The sequence below is a fragment of the Octopus sinensis genome, linkage group LG3, assembly GCF_006345805.1.
Source record: "Octopus sinensis linkage group LG3, ASM634580v1, whole genome shotgun sequence".
Classification (NCBI taxonomy): domain Eukaryota; kingdom Metazoa; phylum Mollusca; class Cephalopoda; order Octopoda; family Octopodidae; genus Octopus; species Octopus sinensis.
The window spans coordinates 108,104,412-108,124,345 of NC_042999.1; the positions used below are offsets into that span (position 1 = coordinate 108,104,412).

The 19,934-nt window shown below is 33.6% G+C and overlaps 1 protein-coding gene across 2 annotated transcripts in view; it reads left to right on the forward strand.

Annotated features, from left to right (window-relative positions):
- The window catches only part of LOC115209141 (protein TANC2), a 1,073,170-nt gene that overhangs the window by 297,946 nt on the left and 755,290 nt on the right, over positions 1 to 19,934 (forward strand). The window contains exon 3 of one of the 2 annotated variants that reach the window (XM_036501213.1): positions 16,133 to 16,197. The exons of the other annotated variant lie outside the window; for it this stretch is intronic. The gene's annotated coding sequence lies outside the window, so the exon portion shown is untranslated. The remainder of the gene's footprint in view (positions 1 to 16,132; positions 16,198 to 19,934) is intronic. 2 annotated transcript variants of the gene reach the window in all.

A 19,934-nucleotide genomic window follows, 5' to 3' on the forward strand; every position in this document is an offset into this window, starting at 1 on the left:
TCACCCAAACATGAGCAACAGTAGAAGTGTCATTGAATAGTGAGAGAGGGTGTCAAAGTGTAACACACTGACACACAGAAATTAGTTTTCACATTTCTTCTTCTTCTTCGTCGTCGTTGTAGTAATAGTAGTAGTAGTAGTAGTAGTAGCAGTAGTAGTAGTAGATCATATATAGATATTGTGTATATTAAATAATTTTTATCTCTCACTGGATGGAGTACTTTATTTTTGTTGATCTTACTTATATTGGAACAGTAAACTACACACACACACATTTACTCTTTTCATTTATTACTTTTTTCAGTCATTGGATTGCAGCCATAAAAAGGTATCTCCATCCAGATTATAGTCAATTACATGTATCTCAGTTGTTTGCTCTTTGACTACTGCTTATTGTATTGACCTTGGAAGAGTGAAGGATAAAAATATACCATATATTTACACAAAATGCGCATGCACTCACACACACATACACACGTGCGGTAAATGAAAATATCCTCTGACACTTAATGAGTTGTTCAGATTTTCACCAAAGGCTTTGGCTTCATACAGATACTAAAAGGGAAAATCAGCCTGGCAAAACTACCCTCCAGAGTTATTGACTAATGTGAGAAATTGCAGATATAAGGAGTAGGTGTATAGAAGGGTCTTAATTTGCAGAAATGAACTGACATATCAAAAGAACTTGGTATTCTTCCAGATTCATAATTAATATTATTATATGTCAGTTAAAGGCTATAAGTGAAATTACTAGATTATATTGGTAAATTATTATAAAGCATAATAGAGCTATGTAATTTGAGTTTAAAGTGCAAAACAACCTGTCAGGGTTTATATTTATCTCCTTTGTAATCTTGTCAGCTTTATGTAAACTGTGTTACATATTTCTATTATGATAACTTAGAGGAATAAATACAACATCTGTGACAATTTACAAGGATTCCATGACTTCTAGGAAGAAAGGCACATTATCTACTACTGGAGATCTGGCTCAAATGCTTGCATGGGCATTGATTTCATAAAAGTGTCAAGTACCAAATGCCAGTGTTAAACTACAGAGCAATGGATTATGTATATTCATCCAAGAACAGGAATAGTCCCTCTATTAAATTTCACTTCACAAGGCTTTGGTCACCCGGAGTCTATGATAGAAGACATTTGTTCCATGTGCCAGTCATTGAGAATGAAACTACATACATATGTGTGTGTGTGTGTGTATGAACAGATTCATAGCTATGTGATTAAAACATTTTGTTTACTCATATATGGGTTCAGTTTCAAGCATTTTCATCAGGTCTTGAGTGTGATGGTTGCTTCTTCCTTTGCTTCCCATCAATCTCAGAGACTTTATAAATTGTCATGAATACTGCCATTCTTTCTCTAAGTAATTCTAATAGAAGAAAGAAATATACGCTAGGTGATGCTGCTATTAAGTTAGATACAATACTGGCCAAAACCTAACTAAGTATAACAAAAATTGTTTCCATTAAATCAGTAAAATTACACTAATGATAAACATATTTCTTGAGAGATTGTTTTGCACATTTTTAACTAAAATTATATTGGTCTATTAGGCTTGGTAATATTTTAGTAATATGACCTCCACTCAGGCACTCTTTACTCACCCCTCTCCTCACCTCTTAGCATCCATATTATGTCCAACTTCCCCTCACCAGGCTCCTCTCTAATTACTTCCACTCTGACACTCTCGTCTCACTCATCTCTGTCTCTCCTTCTCATCATCCATTCCATGTACCTGCTTCCACAACTAGGAAAGTCGAGTGTATGGATGATGAGAGGCTTTTCATAAACCAATTCACTCAGTTCTTTCTTCACTCAGAATGTCAAAGCACTTTAGTTTCCTACCTGCTTATGTCTTTCCTGTACTTGCAAGAGTTTAAAAAGAAAATTAACAACATCACTCTCACTGGTCAGAGAGGGCCTGTGCAGACCATGGACAAAGTCCCTTCCTTCAGACCAAAATATTAGCATCACAAAATGTATGTTATGGCATTTCTTGATATATTAAAAATTGTAAATATTGATGATGTAATTTGCTGAAATCTTTAATATTCTATAAAAATATACTTTTATTATTTTCAACATCTTTACAGGTGATATAGTAAATAGGTAGGCTCTCTGTAGTTTAATTGAAAACGCGGCTGTTCAGCTAGTGGTAGGTGTGTAATCGTTCATTTCTTGCCATAGAGCTTGTTTTTCTTTTCTGTCCAACCTTTGTAAATATAGTGTGTAATATTATTCTACATCGAAAATCTTAGCAGTTAATTTATTCCCAATAGCAGCTAAGACATTCTGTTGGCTATGTGTGTGTATGTGTGTGTATGCATGTGTGTGTGCATGTGTGTGTGTGTATGCGTGTGTATGTGTGCATGTGTGTGCCTGCGTGATTGGGGAGAGAGTGGTATGGAATTCTGCATTTTACATTAGCATACTTTGCCACAGATCCACTCTTGATATGGTCATCAACAAAGATAAGTGCATTGATCACTTTTATTTTCAATATCTGATAAAACTGCTCAGAGATTTTGCTTTGTCCCTCAGTTCTTGTATAATCTGACTATGCCCTAAGGAATTTTTTTTATTGATTTACAGACATTACTCATTAATAATATATACGTAATTTAATCCCTCTTTGTGCTAACAGTTACCTCCACTCTCCCTGGAGCATCTTCCTTTTAAATTCATCCATCATTCTCAATATTATTCCTTCTTACTTTATTTTCCGCTGATCGCCCTTTTCTAGTTATTTCTCCTTCTCCTCTGAGATACTTCTTAGGACTGCCATTGCCTTATCTACAACACACTCTCATATCTGCTATCATTCTCATCACCCTCTTATATCTATTGTTTTCAGTCTCTCTCCTACCTTTGCTCCTACTCACAATAACTACCTCTACATACCTCTGACATCTATATTTTTATCACTGTATATCTCTCTTGTCCCCCTCACTCTCCCAGCCTGCTCATCATCTCCATATTCTGTGATCTTCCTACAGGTTTATTATATTGCTAATCGCTTTCCTTCTAGTACTGCCACTTACAACCTCCTCCTTGTGTGACTCTTTTTCTTCCACTTACATCTCCCCATACTGGTACTGACCATCACCCACACCTCCACCATTGTTCCATTCATTGCATCCACTTCTACACTAATTTCTAAAGAGTTGGTCATACTCTAATGAACTTATCCACCCACCTTTGTCAACTCTTTGTATTCTTCCTTATAGTCATCTTTTTGTATCTTGAGAGTATGGTCTGCACCTCATCACTACTGTCATTGTCTTCTGTCCAGCCACTCCTACTCACCCTTATATAATGCAGGGCAGTCATGTATCCCCTCTGTCCTGTTCTCCTGTCATACTTTAGCCTTGCAACCAGCCGATGGATGAACCATTAAGCAAAATAAGCATTGTGCTTAGGACATCAAGGGAAGGAGAAGGTATCACAGAAATAGTAAATGGTTTATGGCACAAAAGAAATCTCTTTAAACTTGCTAAAATAATATTCAGAATGCCCTGTCTCAACAGAGTATAGAAGCATACATTTTACGTAAGATTAATTTGGGAATCTCATCAAAGATTTTTGCAATTAAAAAAAGATTGTAGGAAACTTTTCAAATATAAATGAAGTGGAAGTATACTAAAATAAATACTATTTCCCATCTTACTGTTTATTTTGTTTCATTTTGAAAAATAAAAATTTATTTTATGGTTTATTATTGTTTACATTTCGAATTATATATGGAGACACCAAAATCTTTTGAATGCTTAAGGCCTCATGGGTCTTAATCCAGCCCTGCTTGCAAAAGCCGTATAAAGCCACACCCAACTTCTATTGCAAACCTATTCTGTTGAGTACTCATTTGTCTAATGAGTTATTTGGCAATATCATTAATGTCAGTGTCATGGAAAATGTACCCAACACACTCTGTAAAGTGGTTCACATTAGGAAGGACATCCAGCTATGGAAACCATGCTAAAACAGACATTGGAGCTTGATGCAGTCCTCTGGCTCACTCGATCCTGCCAGACCATTCAATCCATTTGCATGGATGGTGGACATAAAATGATGATGATGATGTGTGTATGTGTTATATATATATATATATATATATCATCATCATCATCATCATCATCTGGTTTCCATGCTGGCATGGGTTGGATGGTTTGGCTGAGGACTGACAAGCCGGGATGCTGCACCTAGCTTCAATCTGATCTGGCAAGATTTCCACAGCTGGATGTCCTTCTTAGTGCCAATCACTCAGAGTGTGTTGTGGGTGCTTTTTATGTACCACTGGCACAGGAGCTGGTCAGGCATCACTAGCATTGACCATGCTCGAATGGTGCTTTTTAAGTGCCACTGGCATGGATGTCAGTCAAGCAACACTGGCTTCGGTCACACTTCTACTGCCCTTTGACTCATTCTTTCAAATGATTTTGGTATTTTTTAAAATCCTTGATAGTATATAGATGAGTACTCCACTTGAATCATGGGAGATAAAGAAGAGATGGAGACTCATTTCCCTGCCAAGGAGATGCTAAAATGTTGTGGATAGATAGAAAGTCTAACTGAACTGAAAATTGGATAACCTGGTCATGGTTTCAACCCTTTAAACTCTGAGTACAGCTTCCACCCTGAATAGCTTTATGGTATCTTTTACTCTGTTTAATCAAACAGATAACTATTTATCAAATAATGGAGTTAATATAATTGGTTATATACTTTGAGGCAGTGCCCTAGAATGGTTATAGTTCGGTGACTGAAACCAGTAAAAGAATAGCTAAAGGTATTTCACAGATTTGAAATTGTTCGCAAGATATTTGATTAAATTTATGTTGATAGGTCAAATCTAATGTGTAAACCTTTTGACAAAATTCTTTGCTAAGAAAAATATTCTATCATGGATCTGCTAAGTTAGCAAAGGCATTTAATTAAATCAAATAAGAAAACTTCTATGTGACCACATACACACTACCTTATTAGTTCATTTTAAGTAGATTACTCAGAGGAGATAGCAACTTAAAGCTGGGCAAGGAGAGTAGTAAACAGATACAGTACAGATATTAAGATATTTCAAGTAGAGACATTTTGAATAAACTTTGTATGTGAAATTGAATGCAGCTATATAATTGGAGATGCAAATAACCAGAATCTGTATGTCAGATGGAAGGAAAACTATTAATATTTCCCTTGAAATATAAATGAAATCCAATTATTTAGCTAATCTAATCAGTGATATAACATGAACCAAAAAAAATGTTATGACTGTAGGAAAGTTTCTGTTGCAAATGAATAGTTGCATCTGCGCAAAGAAAAAAAAATGTGCAGGTATCAGAAATATCATGTAGTGCGTAGTGTTGCAAAAGAAGACAGTCGAAGTGTGTTGTTCGCAAAAGAAAAAAAAAAAAAGACAGATCTGCAGCAGTTGCAGATAAATATGCTGAGAATGGATGTTTTGAGCTGGATAAAATGAAAAGAGCTGCCATATGCAGATAGTTTTTGAGGATTGTATTTGTATACAATGACAACAGACTGAATTGAATAGTTAGTGGAAAGAGAGAGAGAGAGAGCAAGCATGTAGGAGGAAGAGGTAACAAAAATATGTAACAAATTAAAGGACACCAGATTAAAAACCATTTAGTATATGTCAATCCAAAAAAAAACCTTCTTTATCCTTGTCACCATTTGCAACAGCACCATCACCACCACTGCCAATTTCTCTACCATTTCTGCCAAAATCACTACCGCTACAACTACCACTATTATTATGCATTTCGTTCTTTCAATTCCATACTTAAAGCAGTGCCCAGTTTGTGTAAATATCAACTGAATCTTCATTTTTCGTCAGTTTAATGTATACTTCTGAATACATTCTACACATTTTTGTTTGTATATGCACAACCACACACACATGCATATGTATGCACACACACACACACCACACATATATGTTTACATACACATACAATTACTATTAAATGATGCAAAATTAAATGGGACAGATTAGTCCTTATGTGCCTAAAGGCAAGATTAGAAATAAGTGAAAATGGAATTTTTCACAGTAATGTAAACTTACAATTGTTTTCTTTTAAAATTATCCAACAGTGTGCAATTAAAATAAACCCTTTACAGAGCATTTTCTGCTGATTCTTTTCAAACTATACACCAACAACTCAGTTCATTCTTAAATGCATTACATCCTTTTACATTGTTATAGTATAAAGGCATGCAGTGTAGGTCAGTATTTCGTCATCTATAGGTCATGGATCAAGAAGAATGAATTTTTAAATTTTATTTCTATTTTATTGACTAACGCAGTCTGTAGAACATTTGGTCTTTTGCATTATATATGTATTGTCTGTGTAATCTTTTATCTTTTACTTGTTCCAGTCATTAGACTGTGGCCATGCTGGGGCACCATCTTGAAGAATTTTTATTTGAGCAAGTCGACTGCAGCATTTTTTGTTTTTTTTTGCCTGGTACTTATTTTGTCAGTCTGTTTTGCTGAACCACTAAGTTATGGAGATGCAAAAATGCCAGCGCTGGTTGTCAGGTGGTGGTAGGGGACAACTATAAACACAAATATACATACATACTTATATATATATAGATACACACTCACACATATCCATACATACATACATATATATATATATATAGGCGTAGGAGTGGCTGTATGGTAAGTAACTTGCTTACCAATCACATGGTTCCAGGTTCAGTCCCACTGCATGGCACCTTGGGCAAGTGTCTTCTACTATAGCCTCAGACCAACCAAAACCTTGTGAGTGGATTTGGTAGACGGAAACTGAGATTTTAGTATGAGATTGTTGATGCATTTTCATAGGTGTTCTAATTAAACAAAGGATAAGGCACAAGTGTGGCTGTGAAGATGAAAAACAAGTGGTCTTGTGTTCATTCCTATTGTGTGGCATCTTGTGCAAGTGTCTTCTACTATAGACCTGGGCCTTGCGAGTAGTTTTGGTAGATGGCAAACTGGAAGAAGCCATCATTTGTGTGTGTGTATGTATATATATATATATGTATGTATGTGTATTTGGATCCAGAGAGGAGTGGACAGCGTGCTGTGACCATTGGTATCAAATGGACACCTGACGGACTAATCAGTCAAGGTGATCAAGGTGATATATGTATTTATGTGGTTGTGTGTGTATTTGTGTGTATTCTTGACATCATGTGATGGATATAAATGTGCATTGCTCTCATTCAAGCATGGAAAAGTGGATGTTAAATGATGTTGATGATGAAGGTTTCATTTAAAACATATACTTTCTCTCAAACTAAATCTAGTTTACTTACTGATACTAATAAAATAGTTGTAATTTCACCCTATTCCAAAATTTTTGGTTTTTATCCAATAGTGTGCAACTGGTGTTACTCAAATACTTTTTGAGTTTAGAAAACAGGTTATGTAGGTATTATTACTTACAAGCTTAGCCATATATGCTATACATACAAAGCAAGTAACCAAAATGACTAGTTTGTTAAGTAAACACATTCATTAAAATATATAAATGGTGGTAATGTTTGATAAGCAAATCTACTTTTGTTTCATCTTTATCAATTATGCATATCTCTTTTTACTAAGTGAAGCATGAAGCTCATTAAGTGTTGTTAGGGATTTTAATCAGGATATCTGTAAAGGTTGCAGCACCAAGCAAAATAGGTTTATTTGTTAAGTTTATAAGATGAGTTTTTATCAATGCAGACCACCACTAGTTTACATATTCTTGTTTGCTGTTTATTATAATCTACTAGCAAAACCATTCTTCTCCCAGTGCTACCCTAAATATTTAAGTATTTTCTTTCCAAAGAGCTTTCATTGAAATTTCAGAAGTTACATATGCCCATGGCATATAAAGTTTATTAAATGACTTTTGTTTTTTTTTTTTTCATTTCTTTTTACAAATGCAGATAACCAGTAGTCCCTTTTGAGTCTGGTTTTTATTTGCTGTTTACTATATTCTGCAAACTAAAGCTGTTTACTCAGTACTATCTTCAACATTTAAATATTTTTTCTGTAGAGAAGAGCTTTGATAGACACTTCAGAACACACATCTCACCATGATATACAAACATATCTAAATTTGAAAACTTTATCAGATGATGATTTTCTTTTTCTTATACAGACCACCACATGTTTTCACAAACTTAGACTTTTATTATAAAGTATCTTATGTTTGGCTAGTTTTAATATCTTTGAAAAAAAAAAAAGAAAAAAAGGTGTTATAAATCATAATCATATATTGAATCATTGATATTACCACACTGTTAAACTTCTAGCTGAGGCTAACTTTCATATTTACTTCGGTAAGCTTAAACAGTTTTTTCTTTGAGAATTTAATATTTTCAATACTAACAGATCAGAAGTATTCTGTTGATTATTATTGAGAATATTTACCTCTAAATATAACTAAAGTACTTGGTGTGCACTTACATAGTGTTTTGTAGAGAATGTGTTGTGTACATACACACATACACATACACTCACATGAAAAGAAAATGAGTTAAAGAAATAACACAGTATGGCTTGTTTTATGCATTTATTTATTTAAGCAACAATGACCAGTGAAGGTATATTTAATATCATACAAGATAAATACTTACTTGACTTAAATTATCTTTGCTTTCAGGGATGTTAGAAGAATCACTTGGAAACAAATTGGTATCAATCTCAAATGAGAAAAGGATACAATTTCATTAATCAAGAATTCTTCAAAATTAACATGCTATTAAGGAAAAGACAGGCTGGATGTCTAGAGATAAGAGGATGGTTGTAGATACATGTTCATGCCTGACAGCAGTTACTCTGTCCTCATTCATCTTCGTTGTTCAAATAAGGGCTACAGGCAACTCTGAGTTATTTCTCTTACTTCATTTGCATTTCATTTATGCAAATTGTATATGTCTAAGTGTATGGTTCTGTTGTTTGTCAGTGAGAAGGGCATCCAGCCATAGATGCCAAAATGATGTGTTGAACTCAAAAAATCTCAGATCATGGCAACATGGAAAGCAAACATAAGATGATGCAGATGATAATGTTTGTAGTTACCTCCATACTAGGATTTTATGATAGTATCCAGGAAGTTGGATTCAGCAATCTTCAATAGACTTTCATTGTAGTTGGTAAAATAAAAGACATGTTTGTGTATGTGTTATTGATATATTTATTTATGTGAACTTTGTATGTGCGTAGTGCATTTGTGTAGTAGCAGTAGTAGTGGTATCTTGTTATATGTTAAGACTACTTAGTAGAGTGTATTTTTATTTCAAGTTGAGAAATTAAACATACTCATTACACTGAATATTTGGCTATGCATGATTTTCATGGGCTAGAAGGTTTACCTCTGAACAATCCATACCTAATATATTCATCTCTTTTACATATAATCAATTATTCTTCTTCTAATACTCACTGCTCTCTTATCTTAATTCTGTTGCACTAGGCCTAAGTCTCTATCTTTCTCTGTGTTTCTATCTGTCAGTCTGTTTATGTATCCACACACACATACACACACACACGCGCGCACACACATGCACACACACACGTGTGCACACACACACATTCACACTCTTATGACTGCTCTTATTTTGGTCTGCAAATGAAACAAAATATTTCTGACAACACATCACATTGTCACAATTAATAATATATGATATTTCCATAAACCTCCATTCACTCTGCTGTTACTGACGTCACCTTGATCTTGATGGTCTCCAGTCTCTTGTAGCACACATTGTCAATCACATAATTCTGTTTGGAACACTGAGTGTTTATTTCTGTAGAGTATCACAAGTCTTATTTACATCTCTCACACCTATTAAATTGCACTGCTTGAATAATGAATTTACACCCACTACTATCATCACCATACAATAATTTATAAACCAAATTTCAGATAGAATTGTAAAACAGAATATATCATAAGTCCCAAAAGCAATTTAACCTTTTTGATACCAACCTGCCTGCAAATGCCCCTGGATGGTGTATACACACTTCCTGTTATAAAGTGATCTAAATTAAAATCTTTCATCAAAATTCCATGTTATATTCCAAATTCCAACTGAATATTGGCAGTTGTTTTTCTAAATTCTTTATTATTTTCTCAACTGATTCAAACAAAGGCAGTGTATTTCAATACAAAGTTGGTAAAAAGAGGTTAGGCCAACTTGTATTTCTGCTGAAATTTTGTTGCTCATTGTATCTTACTTTTTTGTACTATAATTATTTTTCATCTAAAAGAGTGTGGTAATATTTTGAGATGTATACATCTGAGATAGCTTGATAAACACTTTATTATTATAATATATATATATATATATATATAAGCAAAGCTAAATGCCATTTAAATGGCCTGCCTCACATATAGGAATAACATTTGATTTCTTTTCAAATGTTATTTGGAAATGTTAATTTCTTTTCTCTCTGTCTCCTTTAGGCAGATCACCTCACCCATGGAAGTTTTATATTTTTGAATCTGTTCAGTTTTAATATCTTTTCTCTTTTTTTTTATCTATTATTTTTCATCTAATAAAGGTATCTTATTGTACACTTTCCTTTAGCACATTAAACAGCTGTTTCAGAGTAAATCATTTTCTTTCCTCTCCTTGGATATCACCTAGGAAAATAAAACAATAGAAAGGTCAAAAGACATAATTCAGCACCTAGAAGGCTTGCATGATGGAATTATTTGCTTTACTTTAGTTTCCTAGTTGTTTCCAGTGTTGAACCTTATAAAACATTGCAAATGTAGAGATGAGTTTTTAGTTCAATCAAGCAAGCAGAACCTCAAGGGGTTAAGAAAGAAGTAAACACTCTAGAAATGGAAACATTTTACTGTTATTATATCAAAGAATTACTTTTTGAATGTAAAAGGTAGTATGATGATATTAAATTTGAGCTTAGTCATACTTTAAAACAAAACTCTGATTGTGGTTTTAAGGAAACAAAGATTATATTTTGTATAATGTTGTATATGAATTTTGAGAAAAGACCTGTTCATTTGAATAAATGATTTGTTGATGCACAGAAAAAAATGCCCTTAACCCTTTCATTACTAACCTGGCTGAAACTGGCTCTGTAGTACAAATGTCTTGTTTTCATAAGTTTTGAATTAAAATTTTTCACTAAACCTTAGTCACAATTAATGTTCCTAACACTAAATTAATGGTAACTAAGTTATTTTACTAAATTCTTCGTTATATTTTAAATAATTAAGAGAAAACAGAGAATCTCAAAATAAATACAGTAATGAAAGGGTTAACTGTTAGTAGTGGTAAAAAATATACACAGAAAAAAAAGAAATAAATGATTTTCTATATATGTTGAGGTAGTTGCTATGATGCAACAGTAAAGGGTCTGTCAGAGGTATGTGCGATGAAAGTTTTATATTTTTCCTTTATACAGACAAATGTAAATATAGGTGGAAGTAAAAGGAACTGTAAGAATATTGATAACATTAATGAAAGTAACAAATACTGGATAAATATTGTGAATCTAGAAAACAAATGAAACTTAGAGAAATAGAATGTCCAAACATAAGACAATGGTGATATTAGTAACTAGCTTGATGTTATTGTTGAGCCTCAGTTCAGCTTTGATCAAGCAAACCTGTTAGGAAATGTATTCTAGCCATAACCTTCCAGTTGTTTTATATACCAAAGACTGTATTAACTACTGTGTCCTTCATTATTTGGTGGATAGGGAAAATACGGTATGATATATGGAAGCCTTGCTTGTTATTTCTAGCAGATTGTGCAACCATGTACAGCTACTCTTGGTTCAATTTGTAGATTATGTCTTGAGTGGTTAGTAGCTGATAACATACTGCAATTGATTTAATGTTTGTGACAATATATTAAATACCAGCTGCATGGTCATTTCATTCTATAATACAAAAATATCTATTTATAATACAGAAATATCTATTTATAATGCAGAAATATTTATTGGAGTATGAGAGAAAAATAATAGACTTTATATGAAATATTACAATGTTTTGACTTTACTCCAACTCATTTTTTCCCCTTCCTTCTGTTATTTTTCAAATGAGCAATTTTGCTGGTACTTAGGTAATCATGATTTAATTTTCTCTGCAGGGAAAGAAAAATAGATTTTTAAAAATTGACATCTGTAAAAGATCAACATTTAAAAAGAAAAATTTTTCAAGGATTTTCTTTCTCTTTCTCTTCATATGTGTATTGTTGTATAGCCTCAAAAATTAAATTAGTTGCCAAATAAAAGCAAGAAAAAATAATTTTTCTTTCACTGTATATAAATATTATTTCTGTGAACTACACAAAAATCTTAAGATTAAAATATTTCAAAAAAGAAAAAGAACACTCAGACACGTGCACACTAAAATGGTCTAAACAAAAATTAAAACAACTTATTTTATGTTTAACAAACTATAATGATTTCATCATAAGATTAGTTATTTAAGAATAAGAAAAATATTTGTTGTTGCTATTTTGTTTTTCTTTGTCTCCTTAAAAAATAAAGTTATGTGTGGAATTTAGCATTTTTTTAAGTATGATTTCTTGCTTTTCCTTTCCTCCTAGACAGAAATAATTACTAATGCATATTAATCAGCTGGCGAAGTACATTATGGTGGTATCATTCATCAGAGTAGAGTCTGATATTGCAGTAAATGTATAATTAAGAAACCAAAAATAATACAGAAAATAATGAAGCAAAAGTTGTTTTTTTTTAATTTATAATCCTAAAGGTATGCAAACACTACAAGTCTCCCTTAGTGTACTTGACCATAATTTATCTCTCCATTTCTTGTTATCAAGCTAGTATTGGTAAGATTATGCTTAGACAAGGCTTGTCAGAGTTGTTACCATATTTAACAAACATCAATTTCCTTCCCCGTTACATACTCCCATTCAATTTTTAATTAATTGCAATTTTGGAGTTAAATTTCTTGCATATTTTTTGAAACACTAATGAGTTTACCTGTTCACTACATATGTACTATCAATTAGACTTTTTGGCAGCTCTGTGCTTTTAATTGGTTCAATACATGCATGTTAGACTCTAGTTAAACATGGACTCGCCTGTCATAAATGACAGTTGAAGACTCAGCAACTTCTTGCTGAATTATGTACTCAGGGGATTTGTTTAAAGTGTTCAAATGTTTATACTGCACACAAGCTCACTCTCTCCATCTAATCAACATTCCATATACAGGTGCATAGTGTGTCAGACATCAGCTGTTGAAGTTGTTGCAGAACATGAAATGAAGTGCTTTGCTCAAGAACACAGTGCACTGCCCGGTCTGGGAATCAGAACCATGATCTCATAATTGTGAATGCAATACCCTGGCCACAACGGAGCCTTGCACCTACACATCCATTTAAACATAATGAAAATTAAACTTAATTAAAATAGTAAAATTGTGATCTGTTTTTTAATGTCTATTCTTAACAACATTGTAGAAACACATTTCACTTTAGTCAAGTGTAGCATGCTCACTTTAATCAGGTGTAGCATGCTCACTTCATTTCTTTGTATATGAAGTGAATAGTGATTGTAGGGATGAATAGGGATGAATGGAGACAACACAGAGTAGACAGAACTTCTTAGTTTTGCTGGGGAGAAAGAAACCATTGGTGCCATGTTAAAATGCAGTCAACACACTCTGTAAAGTGGTTGGTGAATGCTCAGAGCCAGTTGGACAGAGATGACTCTTTCATCTTACCAAGGGAAATATAACTTCTCTAGAATTTTTGTCAGAATGAAATGCACTCAAAACACCCTTCAAAATGGTTCTGGTATTAAGAAGAGCATCTAGCCCTAGAAACAACGCTAAAAAATGGAACATAAAAGTTGTATGTGGTCCTAAATCCAACTATGATGACAATTGCTCCTAATATAAAATAACTTGGATGATGATAATCCATTCAAACTAGTCAGGAAAGTGGGTGTTAAGTGATGACAACGATGTTGCTGCTACTACCACAACCACCAATGACAACAATATTTTTCAAAATTTCTATGCAATATTTTTCTTTCTGTGAACCTAATAAAATTATAATATATAAATGTGATGATAACGATAATCTCTTCCCTATCTATTTTGTAGATCTCGGTTTTAGTACATGTTCATTGTGTTTTATATGATAAAATTGTGCCTGTTTTATAACACTTGGCAACATTGCTTTTATAAAGGCAAATGAAATAACAGCTTTTGTTGTGTAGCCCATTCTGTCCAGGATGGGCAGATGTATGAGAATAGGAACTTCATTATCCAATGTGTTTTACTGCCTTTTTTTTAACTGTTAGATTAATTCTTTGGTAGTCATTAGAGTATTCAATAGAATGTGTTGTAATATTTGTACTGGCTATCTGCACTCAAGGTTCAAGTATCACTGTGGAGTTGATAAAGCATGTGCCATCTTTCTGTCACTCTCTCTCCTCTTTCAGCCATCACAACCGGAAGGTTCTCTCAGGTCAAAGACAGGAGAACTGTGAAGGTTTGGTATCTCCTAGCAACTTCATGGTTACCTAAAACAAGTAGCAACAGCTTGGTACATGCTACTAAGTTATCTTTAATTCTGAGTGAAGGCTGAAGTTTTTAGTGAGTGATTTAACCCTTTCATTACCAACCCAGCTGAAACCGGCTCTGGCTCTGAGTACAAATGTCTTGTTTTCATAAGTTTTGAATTAAAATCTTCCACCAAAAACCTTAGTCACAATTTATGTTCCTAACACTAGCAGAATGATAATGAAGTTATTTTACTACATTCTTTGTTATATTTACAGTAATTGAAAGAAACACAGAGCACCTCAAAATAAATACAGTAACAAAAGGGTTAAGGAAAATATAGCTGCTATTTCTTGCATGTCAAGTGACCTTGAAGAGTAGTGTTGAATTTGACAGAGGATCAAATTATAGCATACAATTTAAATATTTTTTTTTTCTTTTAATGCCACAAATAGAAAATAAACCAATATATCTCCTGTGCCTGTTTAATGAATGAAAGGCCAAACCTAGATATGCAGGCAGCACTTTAGCAGTCACTTTTCTCTAGAAATACTTCTGATTTGTTTTATGTTAGAATTGTTTAGTTATTAATATAACTTTAAAACAATTAAAACTTTCTATATTGTCAGTATTTTCTTACTACTGATTTATTGGTGTCTTGAAATGTCTTAATACCATAATAGCCATGCACAATTATTCTTAGAATTATTCTCAGACTGGAATAGATTCTTCTCTATCCAATTCTTTCTATTTTCCAAATTATATTTTGTGAGCTTGTATCCTTATATTACTAATTAAATTTCTGTTGAAAATTGTTTAATGAGTTAAAGTATTTCTGGCTGTAGAATATTGAAACTAAGTTTGTGATAATTAAATTTCCATTTAGGGGTTTCTTTTTGTTTTATCAAAGAGTGACTTTTTTAAAGATAATTATTCTCAGATTCTTCAAGAACTGTTAATTTACCTTTGTTTTATTTAGGCAGTACTAATAATTTGAATTTATTTTTATCTTTTTACTATATGCATGTATGTGCACATGAAATGGATGGATATATGTTCCTTTAATTAAATAATGTTGAGATTCTTTGGAATGTTTTACTCATCTTCATTTTAACACTAATAACTTACATCTGTTGTATATAAATGAGTCTTTCTTAGGACTTCTACCAAACAGGTCTTGGCTTTCTAGGTTTCTATGTAAGCCTATTTTAACACAGCCCAATACCCTGGTGATGATGGTGATCATGGTAGTGGTGGTGGTGGTGGTGATGGTGATGGCACTGGTAATAAACGAGAATTTATAGCTAGCATATAAATTCCAAGAGTTCTGCCTCAATTTTGCATAAATGTTTTATTTTACAAGTTTAAATAGACGTTTACATCTGTCTGGCAACTAGTCAGCTGGCCTCTATAACAATACATTATATTACTTCTTGTCCAAGATAACAATATCAGGTCTCTTGTGTTTGCAATAGATCAATGTTTTTATTGGAATGCTTCATTTATATTCCTTATTTCTAAAGGTGTGGGGTACATTGTTTCTATCACACCTTTACCTACAAATAGCCTTCTATATCATCTTTTCTTTTCATGCCATATAGGAAGGTGATACTTTGCAGACATGTTCGGACAGATTGCTGATGATGTGGTTTATATTTCCACACTGGTATGGCCCAACAAATATTTTCTATCAACATTTTATATATGTATGAATGTGTATTTATATATATGCATATATGTTGTGCTGTTAAAAATTGTACATGCATGAGTTGTGTTGCTGTTGTTTTTGTTGTTTTGTGCTGGCTCAGTCTGTGATCCAGTAAAATTATGGTCAAGGATGTTCCCATTATGTTTTCAGACGTAGTATCTACGGTTACCATTATCTGATGCAACTCATTTTTTTAAGATAGTAAAGTTTGCTTTGAGGAAGATTTAGCTACTATGTCTAATAGATTAAGCAACTATGTAGAAATTCCTTCATTGTGTTATGTGCACATTTTCTTGGTGTATATATATATATATATCATCATCATCATCATCGTTTAACATCCATTTCCCGTGCTAGCACGGGTTGGACGGTTCAACCGGGGTCTGGGAAGCCAGGAGGCTGCACCAGGCTCCAGTCTGATCTGACAGTGTTTCTGCAGCTGGATGCCCTAGTTTTTGCTGATGCTGTGCTCCTCAAATTAATGGGTTAGTAGCTTGAAAGAAATACCAAATTTTATTTTACTTTCTTGTTTATAATGAGCAAAGATGTCATTAGGTGGTTTAGAAGTTAGGTTTGTAGCCAAGGATTCCAGATTCAATGTCTAATTGTGGCATCTCAAGTGAGTGACATCTAGCATAGCTTTAGCTTTGAAGTATGCTGAGCGGAATTTGGTTGACAGAAATACTGTTGAAGTATGTAAATGTCTATTGTACATGCATGTAAATGCATGCCTGTGTGTGTGTGTGTGTTTATATGTGTGTATATTATACATACGTATGTGTATGCGTGAGGTGGGGTGCTGAAAAGTTCCTAACTTTGGGTAAAAGAAAATACAGGAGAATCAGTTATGATTTTATTCAACATATTCCCCTCTCACGTTCACACATTTATTGCAGCAGCCCTGCAGTTTTACTAAGCCCTGTAAAAGAACTTGGAAGGCTAGGCCTTCAATCAGGCTTTTCAGTTCAGCTCAACACACACACACACACACACACACACACACAAACTCGCTCGCTCTCTCTCTCTCTCTCTATATATATATATATATATATATATATATATATATATATATATATATCTTATGATAAAAGGCAGATTTTCTCTGCCTGTTCCCATGTTTCTTTTTAATACAATTCTACAATATAGAATTTCTTCAATTGGAATTTACCTATGATTTTTCCAAGTAGATTCAATTGGGTCATGGCATGTAAAGTTTTTTCAATTTCACCCCCAATTAAGCAAAAATTCGAGAAAACTCAATATTTTACGATTTGCCTCTCTGATTTCAAGTGGTTTACTCCTGCTATTACCAACACACTTTCTCCTACTTTCTCTTTGCAAGTGTGAAACTATTAAAGTGAAAGTATTAGATAACAGGGATGAGCCATTAATACTGGTCATCCTTTTTGCTAGAGGAAGATCCGCTATGGTCTTATATGCTACACCACTGGTTTTCAATTCATATTAATCAAATTAATATTCAATTTTTCACCCTTATTATGTGTGTGCGTGTATTAGCAATTCGTATTAAATTGCATCAATGACTTGAACTTGAATAAGTGGTTTCACATAAATGGGGATAAATTAAAAAGGTTTGTTGTTATTATTATTACTGTTTGACTATTGTAATCACGTTTGTTGGTTCCTCGTCAGGGAAACGTTGTTGTGTTGCATTTGTTAAATAATTGTAAACCGTAACCCTTCCTCTTTCGGAGAAGGGGCTTTGGTTATTGTTTAAAAGTTGAATTGTGTCCCTGTTTGGGGAAATTGACAATATTTTTACCGTCTTTACGGAAGCATTTTTGTTAAAATGCCTTCGATAGAAGAAAGTCCAAAAATGAATTTTGCTGCAGCCGTACACTTCTATACAAGAGGGAGGACAAGATCCAATTGATCAAAATTGCAAGAGACAGGCCTACAATTCCAGTCTGTTATATATTTTGAGTATTGTTATCACTAGTGATATCAATATATAACTTTGTATTTTATGTGTAGATATGACATTAATTCACACTTAACCAACACCTGTCCTTCACTCACCTCTATTTCTATCCATTCATCATCAAACCACCAGCCTCATCTTCTATATCCAACGTACATGACACATCTACCCCCTACATCTACACTCTCACTGTTAAAGTTTACATAAGTGACAACACGATCGCAACATACACTTTGGAAACTAAGCAACAGATCATTTTATACAACAACAAATTTAATCATAACGCCCATCAATGAAAACATCTCCACCACTGTGTTGTGATTCATCTATTCAGCACCATTACAGTTTCTTGCCGGTCTGACACATGGTGAGTAGATGCTATTGTTCTATATTTTATAAACTACCCATATTTACTTACCCATGCTTCATTCCCCTCTTGCCTACATAGGGCATCCATTCTCTTTTAACACAGCATGAAGTTTTGTAACAGCACATCCGCTGCCGTTTGTGGAAAACGAAGAGACCCTATTCACCTGCGAACGTTTTACACCACCTTCCACGACTATCAAATTCTTACAATTATGAGAACAATAACATGGCTCTTTTCAAGGCAACCTCGTATTCAATTCTTACACCATTCTACGAGGGGGTAGGAACCCCTTTACACGGCTTTCTATACACTTACAAATACATTCATTCGCCGTAAACTTATATCAATATTTGCCTGAATCATCATCATAATTCAGTGCAATCATTAACAGTACTTTCAAGCAATTCAGCCCCGAGCATCGCCGGGCAATTCTGCTAGAATATATATATATAATAAATTAAGAAATAAAACATATGCATATATACATATATGTACGTACCTACTTCTACATGTATATATACATGCATATATGGGTACAGGACACCAAAAAAACGTCGAACACAATGAGAAACGAAAACATAAACACAAAACCAAGGAAATGGACATTTCTTTTAAACAACGAAGAAATAGAGTACAGGACATACAAAACAAGGAAAATTCCCCTTCTTCAGTCGCCTTAGTTTCATCTACTCCACGTTTCGAAGGTCAAGACGATACATGACTTCAATATATATATATATATATATATATACACACACACACATACATAAATATAGCACACATGTATAGAAAATGAGCGGAAACATTTTGAATGTGAAATACTATCTTTTCGTATAATTGGAACTGTCCATCTTTCATGACAAGTGTTCCAGTTGATTCAATCAATGGAACAACCTGCTCATGAAATTAACATGCAAGTGGCTAAGCCCTCCAGAGACATGCGTATCCTCAAGATAGATTCTCAGGGAGAATCAGTGTGACAAGGCTGACCCTTTGAATTACTAGTATAACTCAATTTTTGCCAGCTGATTTGACTGGAGCAATGGGAAATAAAGTGTCTTGATCAAAGACACAACACACTGCCCAGAACTGAACTCCTGACCTTACAGTCACAACCTGAATACACTAACCACTAAGCCATATGCCTTTACTCATTTTGCATACCCAGCATTGTATTGTACAATGTGGCTTTCCCTAAGATGATAGATTTTGCTGCTCTTTCTAGCAAGTTAGGCAACCACTTAAAAGCTCCCTTGTTAGCTCACTATGTAATTTGTATGGTGCAATTAATCTAGTAATGGAACTATAAAGTCTAGGTACAAACAACTTTGGGGTTTTCAATCCTACAAATGTCGCTTTATCTTTATTGGACAATAAGTTACT